General features: G+C 39.8%; 1 long non-coding RNA gene across 1 annotated transcript in view; it reads left to right on the top strand.

The window, feature by feature from the left end:
* The window catches only part of LOC121841322, a 26301-nt gene continuing 13055 nt past the window's right edge, over positions 1–13246 (top strand). The window contains exons 1-6 of the long non-coding RNA XR_006080289.1: positions 1–139; positions 576–664; positions 768–816; positions 1029–1083; positions 1711–1824; positions 2058–3151. This is a non-coding gene — a long non-coding RNA (uncharacterized LOC121841322). The remainder of the gene's footprint in view (positions 140–575; positions 665–767; positions 817–1028; positions 1084–1710; positions 1825–2057; positions 3152–13246) is intronic.

Here is a 13246-nt window from a genome sequence, read left to right on the forward strand (position 1 = left end):
CCAGAAACTCCTCATGAGAGTTCTTGAGTTTGAAGAGCTCAGTGCTGAGAGATCTGGCCTCTTTCTGGGAGCTCTCCAGCTCAGTCTGAGACTCCTCAAACTTCTGCTTCCACTCAGCCAGGACCTGAAAAACATACAGGTTTTACAAGTTGTTTCAATATATTGTATATCAAGTATTATAATGAAGGCTAATATGACTTGCGTATCCGATCATTTATTTAGTTGCTTCTTGTCCAGAGAGGCAGCAGCTGCATTGGATCTCTCCACATCCACCATGAGATCTTCAATCTCATTCCGGAGTCTGTGTTTAGTCTTCTCTAAGGATGAACATTTAGCATTTACAGCTTCCACAGCTTCCTCTGCATCCTGCAGACGCTGAGCCAGCTTCTTCCTAGATTGATAAAGATAAGAAACACATTTCAGAACAGCTGACTCTTTTCTGTCTAAATGGTTGTTATAACAGGTCATCCATGTATTATTCATCATGTACTTTTGTGTATCGCTCTTTCAGCCAAGGTTCAATAGCCTAAAAAGTAAGAGAAAGTAATAAAACATCCTTACTTTGCGTCCTCAAGCTCCTCAGTCTTCTGGATGGCATCAGTTTCATACTTGGTTCTCCACTGAGCCACCTCAGCATTAGCCCCTCAACAGCATTCTTGGCCTGGTAAGTACATTTTTAAAATTATGTTACGTTATACCGGAGGATGAATGTAGTTAGATAAAGGACAATGCATTCTTTGTGTCAATACTTTGACTTCTTCCTCCAGTTGTCACTTGAGGTCTTCAATCTGCTGAACGTTGGACTGCTTACCTCTGGTCAGTTGAGAGACCAGAGAGTCCTTCTCCTCTGTCTAGCAAGTTCATCTGTTTTCATGCAATTCAAATTATGTTAAATTATATTACTTAATCTGGTTATTTATTGTGGCTGTTCATGTGAATGTCAGTATGTTTAGTTAATATACCATTCTCAGTTTGAAGCTTTGCTTTCTGCATTGTGAAATCATTGATGGAACGCTGTCCTTCCTCAGCTTTTGTCCTGTATTCACTCATCTGGTCCTCTAGAGTACGGCACATTTTCTCCAGGTTTGTCTAAAAACAGATTTGTTTTTGAATGACAGAACAGCATGTATGGAATTACTTTGTTAATTTCTGGGTGATTCCACATACATTTGCAGTATCTCAGTATCTCTACTTGCACATTCATCTTCTGCATATCTATCACTCCAGTGTTAAAATTGCTATATTGTAATTATTTTGCCACTATGGCCTATTTATTGCCTTACCTCCCTTATCTTTCCCAATTTTCACACACTGTATATATACTTTTTTCTACTGTATTATTGACTATATGTTTGTTTATTCCATGTGTAACTCTGTGTTGTTGTTTGTGTCGCACTGCTTTGCTTTATCTTGGCCAGGTCGCAGTTGTAAATGAGAATTTGTTCCTGGTTAAATAAAGGTTAAATAAATAAATAAACATTGGAAGTCAGATGTTCTGGAAAGAAAAGAACAGTTGCAACAGAAAGATTCCCTTTTCAACAATGCTATTGACATACCTGCAAATCCTTCAGTTTTTTTGAAGCTGGGCACTCAAGGCCTGCTCATCCTCAATCTTGCTGCTGAGTCGGCTTATCTCAAAGTCCTTCCTGATGAGTAAAGCACACATTTTAGCACTTTTTTGTAAAATAATTATTCGTTTGATTTTTTCAGGTTAAGATCTTCCTTCATTCTCTCCTCCATCTGCTGCTTGTCATTCTCCAGGTCCATTAGGCTCTCCTGGGTCAACTTTAAATCTTCCTCCAGCTTTCTCTTGGCTCTCTCAAGGTCCATTCTCACCTTCTCATTCTTCAGTGACCCTTCAATCTGATAAAATATGTAATTAATTAATTAATTAATTAATTTCGGGTTTGTCAATTTACTGTAGCCTATTTTTAGGATATAACACATCTTGTTGACATTTTTATGAATTCCTATATGATACTCACATCATCAACTTGCTGTTCGAGTTTGGCTTTGGCTTTGGTCAGCGTGTTGACTTTGTCCTCCTCACTCTGCAGGTTATCCAGAGTTTGCTGATGGGCCTCCAGCACAGCAGTGTCATTACTCTTCCCTCCAAACTTTCCACCAAACCAATTAAGTTGAGTTTTAACATCACAAGGACAAAGAAAAGTGTTTACCTTGTTCTCTGTGGCATGCTTTTCCTTCTCCACTTTACCCAGAGTGAGCTCCAGATCATCAATGTCCTTCTTGAGTTCTGAGCACTCATCTTCCAGCTTCCTCTTCTTAGAAGTTGACCATAAATAACTTGAATGTGGGATCCTCCAGATTTACAAAACGTGCCAGTCATGTGCCTCTGTAGGAAAATGGCACAAATTGACCACAGGGTGGCCCTGTAATGACCAATTGATTTACAACTTCAGAACCAGCATGTTAACCAAGAGTTACAACATGTGGCAAGGTCTTTAAAAGCATGTACATAACACATGGCCAAAATGCTTTTAATTACTTATCAGTAACCAGATTTGGATATATTATATGGTAGTAGCCAGATCTGAATCTGCAACATGGTGGCATTATACCAAGTACGCATTTGTATCCTTTTACTTGACCCAAGGGGTATGAGGTCTTGGATTTGTAATTGTCACACTCTTAAAGATCAAGATAGCTGTCAGGTCATCATGTGTACAGTGTGGGGCATGTACTGGTGACATAGCTAGAAAGGGTGTTACCTCCTTCAAGACCTGTGCATATGACCCCTGTATGTATAGTGGAGCCCTTTTAACTCTTACAACTTCACACCTTTCACTTCGCTTCATTTTTGAGGTCCTGTAGCTTCCCGAGCTGAACATACCCTCGCCTGCCCTTCAATTAATTTCTAAGAGTCCCATTCCTAGCTGTCACATGTGTGTGTGTGCCTCATTTCACACAGAACATTAGGATTCTGTGTGAAAGGTTCACTTACACTTGAAGGGGTTAGGGAGGTTATATGAGTTGTGCTTTATGTACTTGAACACATGGATTCACCTTAACCTACTCCCCTGTCATCCTTTGTCTCCACGGGCCATCTCTACTGCTCCCACACGGGCTAAGACCATCTCTTCCCTCACCAAGGCACGTGGGTTCCCTGACAGGGGGTGAAAGAAAGATATAGGTTAGTGATGCATGAGTAGCCTCCACAAATCTTCCTCTAGCAACAGAATCACCACTGACCAAGGTAAGTCATAATGACATTATCTTTAACTCCTACCGGACAGTCAGCATGCAGTGTTCAATGTGAAGGTGCAGGGATATTACATTTTAAGAAATTAGTGTGGATATTATTAACATTTACCAAATTAGTGAGTCTCATGGTCTGTATCTGTAAGAATGAGAGAATAGCATTGATTTTACAGGAGCTTTGATAACTTACCAGAAGTGGCAGGAGAAGCCAGTACAGAGGTGGTTAATGTTACAGCTTGTTTTCTACCTTCCCCAAGTGGACCATGTGGGAAGTACAGGGAGAACATTCTGACTTAGCAGCCCATGGGGTCATGTAACACTCCCTGTAGTTTCACCCTTGCTGTAGGACGTGTAACACAGATGAAATATTAGCGTGTTGTTTCTTAATGTATTAGTCCATTTATTTAGTTTTTATTAAAAAGGTAAGTTTAACGTTATTATTCAACAAATTAATTGGTCAAGGAAACTTTTGCAGTTCACATTGTTATTGAATACAAGTTATTGAATACAAAAACAGTTTTTATTGAGAAGTTAGGGCTCATCAAAAGCAGAGAAAGCCAGGAAATTCAAACAAGAAACACAGCTCTTCACCCATGCACTACCAAGGTTTTCCAGCACACAGCTTTGACACTTGGTACATTAAAAAGTTCTAAGTACTTTTTAAAAACTTTTTTTATTTAATTTTATTTAACCAGGCAAGTCAGTTAACAGCAAATTCTTATTTACAATGACAGCCTACCCCGGCCAAACCCCCGGACGACGCTGGGCCAATTGTGCGCCGCCCTATGGGATTCCAAATCACGGCTGGTTGTGATACAGCCTGGAATCAAACCATGGTCTGTAGTGACGCCTCTAGCACTGCCTTAGACCGCTGCACCACTCAGGAGCCTGACTGATGCAGTTGATCATTACTAGACAGCCATACCCATAACACGATGCAGCCACCCAAAAAACATATATAATATTAAGAGTGGTACTGCTCCGATACAGACACACGCTGGTGTCATGACGTTGGCCTCTTTGGGTATAGCAAGCCCCATCCCCCTCTCCCTGCCTCCCCCTTGCCTCCTTCAACTAGGCTGCTGTGGTCAGAGAGAGGTCATAAATTCCTGAGAAGACCCTGCCACATGGCCACATAGTATAAGAGGCAGAGTAGATTTTCATGGAGCACAAAGGAATTTCTTCCACCTCACAGAACTTGAGGTACGAACAAATTTCATGTTCCAGAGAAAGTATAAAAGATCGGTGAAGAATCCAGCTACGAACTGGTCCGTTTGTTACAACTTGGGGAAGCTCTTGGGAGACGGTGTGGCCACATTACCATAATGCTGTTTATATAATAGCCTCAGATATGAGGTTTACATACATCTAATTGTTGTATAAGATGAATGAGTGAGTATGATACTGTTTACACAATTTTACAATGTGATTTTGGACTGTTTAATGAAGGAAAACTAAAAAAGGGGATTGGAGTTAACTAAATCAGAGGACCGCCCCTGAGCCCAGTTAGGGTCAGGCGTCCTGGGACAGCCCTTTTCTGCCATTCCGAATAAAACCCAACTTTGAGAATTTATCAACAGACCATGTTTTTCTCCATTATGAGAGGACAAAAGTTGTAGACCATTGCTGAATCTTTTAACCATACCACGTGGTTAAACTCTTAGACTATCGATAACGACAGAATAAGAACAAGTCTTTGATATTAATTACTAGTCTGCAGCTAGGAATTCGGTATCATTGAACGCGGAGAACGACAACCGCCGAAACATCCATTCTATAACGAAACTAATTAATGTCACTCTGAACTATCCCCTATAACCACAACCGAGGGAGAGAGACGGACAATTCTACAAAAGAAACAAACTTTTCACTAGCGATCAAGATGACACACTGAGCGTAAAATATATATATATATATATATATATATATATATATATATTGATTGCAATTGTTCCCGAATGAGTGAGCGTTCATGTGTAAAGGATTAGCATTTCAATTGTTATAATTATCACTCGACCCCCACTTTCTCTTTTGTCTAACAAGCCGCCATGCTGGTTTAGGCCACTAGGGCACATTCTCCTATCATTTCTTGTAACCATATTTACTGTTTGTCTATGCATTTCTGTGAATTACTTAGTTATTAATAAATAAGTCATTTAAGACAATTGATGTATGGATGACTCATAGTGAAGACTGGGTTTGTGCAGATAACCAACAATTTACTACGTTTGGAATGAGACTAACGTGAGGTAAAGTAAATAATTAATTAATTCGAAGACTAATTGATCAAATAAAATATCTGAAAAGTTATTTTAGGAAATGATAACTTTGTAATCTGAATATTTTTCCTTGGTACCCCGACTTCCTAGTTAATTAGTTAAAAGATTAATCAGTTGATCGCATAATACTAATTACAGAGAATCTTTGATAAAAACTATAAGTCTCCAATTTAATGATAGTAAAGACACGACACTGGATATTATTTTATTTACCATTGCATTCAGACCGCAAGGACAGCTCACTTGGGAGGTCTTTAACTCCTAGAATTCGCCAGCCGTGAGTAACCATTGCGAATTAATAAGCTGTCCTGTTCAATGCAATTGTTTGGTCAAGCATATTATGGAAGTGCAAATGTGCTTATAATTGGAATGTTTGATAAACTTGGGAATGGAATTCAAAACACAGCAGTGTGAAAACAATTAAGAAGTTTGAGTTTGGGAAACACTGAGATCCTATGCACAATGTAATCTAATCAAATGTCTAATAGTAGGCCTAACGTGGGAATGCAATGCATCAATGGAACGCAACTAAAGGATCTAAAGATACTGGGTGTTTAAATGTAAATAAAGGGAACTAAAGGAGGTCCAAGGGGGCATTGCATTTAACAATCAAATCAACAACTATGTCATTGTAAGATGAGTGAATTAAAAGTGAATGACGGCTGAATAAGACCCCACTGGAGAGGGCAGAGGAGCATTTAAATTCACACTATGCAGCATGGAGAGGCAAACTTGGAGAATGTACAAGCAAAATTAATGAAATAAAAGGAGGAATATGTTGAAACTGGAGGAAATGTTGAAACTGTGAATGAGGGTTTTGAAGCATTTCATGTTGTTCTCAATGACTTTAAGAATGCTCATGAATCTGTGCTAGAGCTGGTCACAGAAGAAGAAAAGGAACAGGAGAGCATGAACTATTATCAACTGAGAATGAGGACTTATGAACATTTCCTGAAAGAGTTGGAAAAATGTTGAAGTGGAGACACAAACGCTCATTGAACCACATGACAGTATTTCCAATGAGTCAACAATATAAAGTCAAACAAAGTATTCATCATCCTCAGTGTCCTCTGCATGCATAACAGCTGAGGCAGAGAGTGCAGCACTACTAGGTAGATATATTAGAGAGACCATATATGAGAATCGATAATAATAATAATATGTGATGTGCATAGACAGTACATCATTTTGAAAATAAAATGGTATGTACAGTAGTAGGTGCTGTATACAACATTAGGATGATGCTATGTCAAGAATATATGTATGTGTACATAGAGTAAACAACAGTATATAAACAGTATATGAGGTGAACAGCATTAAGTGACTCTATATACATGGGGCATTAGTTTCAAGGTGCAGGGCTGAGTACTGGGCAGGTAGCCATTTGGCAGATTTTCAATGCACAAAAAAAGGCACTTATGGTTTTGTACACAGTCATGATATGTGGTATAGAAATGTAAATGGGAAGCTATATCTTTTTTTTATTTATTTAATTTTACTAGGCAAGTCAGTTAAGAACACCTCTTGATCCTACTTGAGACGCAGACGTCCCACCTAGAGCTCTGGAAATGCAAATGCGCTACGCTACACGCTAATAGTATTAGTTAAAACGCAAACGTTCATTAAAATACACATGCTTGGTATTGAAATAAAGCTACAGTCGTTGTGAATCTAGCCACCGAGTCAGATTTTTAAAATGCTTTTCTGCGAAAGCATGAGAAGCTATTATCTGATAGCATGCAACACCCCAAAAGACCCGTAGGGGATGTAAACAAAAGAATTAGCATAGTCGGCGCTACACAAACCGCACAATAAAATATAAAACATTCATTACCTTTGACCATCTTCTTTCTTGGCACACCTTGATGTCCCATAATCAATACTGGGTCTTTTTTTTGGATTAAATCGGTCCATATATAGCCTAGATATCGATCTATGAAGACTGTGTGATAAACGGGAAAAAATAGCGTTTCATAACGTAACGTCATTTTTTAAAAGTTAAAAAGTCGACGATAAACTTTCACAAAACACTTCGAAATACCTTTCTAATGCAACTTTAGGTATTACTACACGTTAATAAGCTATAAAAATCATCAGGAGGCGATGTAAATTCGATAGTTGGTCGTGTGGAAAAAATGTCCGGAAAAACACAGAGACAATGCCTCAGGTTGGTGGTCGGAGGGAATCGGTTCCCTTTGGTCGGATCTACCAAGAATCAAATCAGAATCAAATGAGAAGACTCTATACATCCTGTGGAAGCTGTAGGTACTGCAAGCTCGGCCTCATTTAATACGGTTCACCTTTAACAATGGGTTGAAGTGGCGCATGGATATTTTTTTCCATCTCCAGTGATCAGATTTTCCTGCGCTTTTCGATGAAACAGACGTTCTGTTATAGTCACAGCCGTGATTTAAACAGTTTTGGAAACGTCTGAGTGTTTTCTATCCACACATACTAATCATATGCATATACTATATTCCTGGCCTGAGTAGCAGGACGCCAAAATGTTGCGCGATTTTTAACAGAATTTCCGAAAAAGTAGGGGGGAGGCTTAACAGGATTTATTAAGAACAAATTCTTATTTTCAATGACAGCCTAGGAACAGTGGGTTAACTGCCTGCTCAAGGGCAGAACGACAGATTTTGTACCTTGTCAGCTCGGGGATTTGAACTTGCAACCTTTCGGTTACTAGTCCAATGCTCTAACCACTAGGCTACACTGCCTACATCGCTGCAGATGATCTGTTTATCTGGTCAAGATCACTGATACAGGTACCCTCCACCCTCTGTTGGCATAGATAACTTGTTATTAAGTCTCCAGAGAAAACTAGATTATGCAGGACAAACATATTTTTACAATTTCAGTTATACCAGCAAAATATCATCAGTTATAGCACGTTTTTGAGCTCATTCAAGTAGTTTTTACCTGATCAAGTACAGGTAGAATCCTGTTGAAAAATAAAAGTACCATTTACAGTGCCTTTGGAAAGTATTTTTTCCACATTTTGTTACATTTTGCCTTATTCTAAAATGGATGAGATTTTTGTTTAAATCCTCAGCAATCTACACACAATACTAATAATAATGACATTAGAAAACAGGTTTTTAGACATTTTTTAAATGTATTAAAAATATAAAACAGAAATACCTTATTTACATAAGTATTCAGACCCTTTGCTATGTCATGTCTTTACTATCATTAACTGAAGACTTTTAGTTTTTATCAAAGATTCTCTGTAATTAGCATTTCGCGATTAAACTGATTAATCATGTAACTGTAATTAACTAGGAAGTCGGGGCACGAAGGAAAATATTCTGAATGCTGCCTCCTATCCTAGAGAAGTTAACCATGTGGGATGGTTAAAAGATTCAGCAGTCTGGTCTCAAACATTGGCCCTCTCGTTATCGAGGTAAGCGGGTCTGCAACCTTTGTCCTCTCGTAATTGAGAGCAACATGGTCTGTTGAGAAATTCTCAAAGTGGGGTTTTTATTCGGGAGAGCAGAAAAAGCTTTCTCATGACGCCAGGTCCTAACTGTGCTCATGGGCGGTCCTCTGATTTAGTTAAACTCAAAAGGGAATTGGAGTTTCCTTCATTAAACAGTCCAAAATCACATTACACAATTTTACAAACAGTATCCTCCTCACTCATTCATCTTATACAACAATTAGATGTAAACCTCATATCTGAGGCTATTATATAAACAGCGTTATGGTAATGTGGCCGTATTGTCTCCCATGAGTTTCACGAAATTGTACCAAATGGACCAGTTCGTAGCTGTATTCTTCACCAATCTTTTTTACCTTCTCCGGCCACCCGGCCAAACGTATTGTCCAATCGGGGGAGAAGGGCCTTGGTCAGGGAGGTGACCAAGAACCCGTTGGTCACTTTGAGCTCTAGAGTTCCTCTGTGGAGAGGGGAGAACCTTCAAGAAGGACAACCATCTCCACAGCACTCCACCAATCAGGCCTTAATGGTGGAGTGTCCAGACGGAAGCCACTCCTCAGTAAAAACCACATGACAGACCGTTTGTAGTTTGCCAAAAGGCACCTAAAGACTCTCAGACCATGAGAAACAAGATTCTCTGGTCTGATGAAACCAAGATTCAACTCTTTGGTCTGAATGCGAAGCGTCACATCTGGAGGAAACCTGGCACCATCCCTACGGTGAAGCATGGTGGTGACAGCATCATGCTGTGGGGGTCTTTTTTAGCGGCAGGGACTGGGAGACTAGTTAGGATCTAGGCAAAGATTAACAGAGCAAATTACAGAGAGATCCTTGATGAAAACCTGCTCCAGAGTGCTCAAGATCTCAGACTGTGGGCGAAGGTTCACCTTCCAGAAAGACAACGACCCTAAGCACACAGCCAAGACAACGTAGGAGTGGCTTCGGGACAAGTGTCTCTGAATGTCCTTGAGTGGCCCAGCCAGAGCCCAGACATGAACCCGATCGAACATCCCTGGAGAGACCTGAAATAGCTGTGCAGCAACACTCCCCATACAACCTGACAGAACATGAGAGAATCTGCAGAGAAGAATGGGAGAAACTCCCCAAATGCAGGTGTGCCAAGCTTGTAGCGTCATACCAAAGACGATTTGAGGCTGTAATTGCTGCCAAAGGTGCTTTAACAAAGAGTAAAGGGTTTGAATACTTATGTAAATGTGATATTTCAGCTTAAATTTTTTATACATTTGCAGATTTTTGTAATTTTTTTTACCTGTTTTTGCTTTGTCATTATGGGGAATTGTGTGCAGATTTATGAGGAGAAAAAACAATTTCATCAATTTTAGAATAAGGCTGTAATGTAACAATATATGGAACAAGTCAAAGGGTCTAAATACGTGCATTCGGAAAGTATTCAGACACCTTGACTTGTTCCATATATTGTTACAAATTGAAATTGATGAAATTGTTTATATATATATATATATATATATATATATATATATATACACACACATATCTTTTAAAAATATATTTTCCTTTATTTTCTTTCTCTAACCCTACCACCCCTTCCCTAATTGGAGTAGACAAATGGACAACAACACTTAGGCTAGTGAGAGGTCTAATGCTTTAATTTTTTATAATTTCTGCCCTCCAAATTCATATTCATTACATAAAAAGTTTTGTCTAGCTTGCCGTTCCAAATAAAATTGAATATTCTTTACTCATATAATTAAAGAAATATGGGTCGCTAGGTGTAGGCAAGACCTTAAGCAAATAGGTAAACTGGGATATAACTAAAGAGTTAATCAGGGTGATTTTCCACAAATTCCTTTCCATGGTAGTAAAATCGAATCTATTTTTGGTAACATTCTATTAAAATGTCTTGTAGTAAGATCATTTATTTCTGTTTACCAATTATGTCCACATCACCGTCATACCATTGTATTGGTAAACTACACAGTAATCCAATAGATGATATAGTTCACTTATCATAATTTGGTTGTAATCCAGATAGGTTAGAAAAAGTATCTAGAATATAACGGCGGAGGGATCCAAATTGTGGATTTGTGGATTTAAAAGAAAACATGAATCATCAGAGTACAATGACACCTATGTTTTTTCAGCCCTTTGTTTCTAACCCCTTGAAATTATTGTTAGATCTCATTTTAATAGCTGCAATTTCGATGGCCATAATAAATACACATGCCGATAGTGGACAAACTTGTTTTACTCGTCTTGACAGTGTAATACTTTCTGACAAGTAGCCATTTTTTACTCATTTACACTTAGGGTTTACTATACAACATGTTTTTTACCGCCTTTTTCTCCACAGTTTTGATCTTGTCTCATCGCTGAAACTCCCCAGCCGGCTTGGGAGGCGAAGGTCGAGTCATGCGTCCTCCGAAACATGACCCGCTAAACCGCGCTTCTTAACACCTGCCAGCTTAACCTGGGAGCCAGCTGCACCAAAGTGTCGGAAGGAAACACAGCTCAACTGACGACTGAGGTCAGCCTGCAGGCACCCTCTTGGACCTAGTCTTGGCACTCCGGTACAGCTTGCCATGCGGTAGCAGAGAGAACAGTCTATTCCTAGGGTGGCTGGAGGCTTTAACAATTTTTAGGGCCTTCCTCTGACACCACCTGATATAGATGTCCTGGATGGCAGGAAGCTTGGCCCCAGTGATGTACTGGGCCATACGCACTACCCTCTGTAGTGCCTTGCAGTCTGGGGCCGAGCAGTTTGCCATACCAAGCAGTGATACAACCAGTCAGGATGCTCTCGATGGTGCAGCTGTAGAACTTTTTGAGGATCTGAGAAAACATGCCAAATCTTTTCAGTCTCCTGAGGGGGAATAGGTTTTGTCATGCCCTCTTCACGACTGTCTTGGTGTGCTTGGACCATGTTTGTTCACATCACCAAGAAACTTGAAGATCTCAACCTGCTCCACTACAGCTACGTCGATGAGAATGGGGGCATGCTCGGTCCTCCTTTTTCTGTAGTCCACAATCATCTCCTTTGTCTTGATCACGTTGAGGGAGAGGTTGTTGTCCTGGCACCAGACAGCCAGGTCTCTGACCTCCCATTGTTGTCGGTGATCAGGCCTACCACTGTTGTGTCATAGGCAAACTTAATGATGGTGTTGGAGTCGTGCCTGGCCATGCAGTCATGAGTGAACAGGGAGTACAGGAGGGGACTGAGCACACACCCCTGAGGGGCCCCTGTGTTGAGGATCATCATGGCGGATGTGTTGTTACCTACCCTTACCACCTGGGGGCTGTCCTTCAGGAAGTCCAGGATATGCTATCGTAAATACAGCATCTTATGCATTCTAAATAACCGCCCATTCGGAAAAGGAAAATGCAAGAAATATATTTACTCTGAGCTGCGCTTCGATAGATTGGTCGAAGAGGGAAGGCTGGGTTGCCCAGCAGAGATCTCCCTTATCCTTTGAAGAATATTTCTGGGCGGATATGTTGTAGTGTGTGGTAGAATGGATACCTTGTAGTACCCTGTCGTTCTGAAGAGATTGTCCGTCCTTTCCTCGGCCACGCACGTTTACAGTTGCTGCTGATAACTCGACGTCTAGGATGTATCACTTCTTTAGTAAATAAGAGTTCAAAGTTCATACCAAGTTGCCATACTGTAAGCTCATGCTATATTCTGGCTGGTGTAGTCAAATTCATCCTTCCAGCGTGGCGATCGTCACCTCCATGTTGAAATTCGCCCTTCTAAACGTATGGACATCAGTCCTCACGTCATCGGGAATACAATGTTAATTTCGTTAGGTTGTTGTCGTTCAACCATTCGCAACCAGAGCTTACACTGAGGTTGGCTTAGTTCGCCGTGAATTGGGTCAGGGGGCTGTAAAAGAAATGTAGAAAAGGGGTTGGTTCATCATTTCTAACCAATGCCTATTCACATAGGCATGGCCACTAATTGAGCATATTTTACTTATGAAAACAATTCCCTCATTTTAAAAACAAAAATTACATTTAATCTTTTCACAAATAGTTTAATATTTAAACATTTAAAATCTGATAACTAGAATGTGTAGACTTTCCAAGATACAGTTTATGTCATCCTGTCATCAGTAATAATGTCTCAGACGACAACTGATCTGACATCATATTCTTTAAGTACCACCGGACACTTTCAACTGGTTGGATTACATAAAGATTGTTATTTTCCCCCACCTATTGATGTTAATATACTCTCTCTATGTTTTTTGTTGTTGTTGTTTTTTAAAAATTTGACCTCGTTTTCTCCCCAATTTCATGGTATCCAATTGTTTAGTAGCTACTA

This window comes from Oncorhynchus tshawytscha, linkage group LG29 (assembly GCF_018296145.1).
Source record: "Oncorhynchus tshawytscha isolate Ot180627B linkage group LG29, Otsh_v2.0, whole genome shotgun sequence".
Classification (NCBI taxonomy): Eukaryota; Metazoa; Chordata; class Actinopteri; order Salmoniformes; family Salmonidae; genus Oncorhynchus; species Oncorhynchus tshawytscha.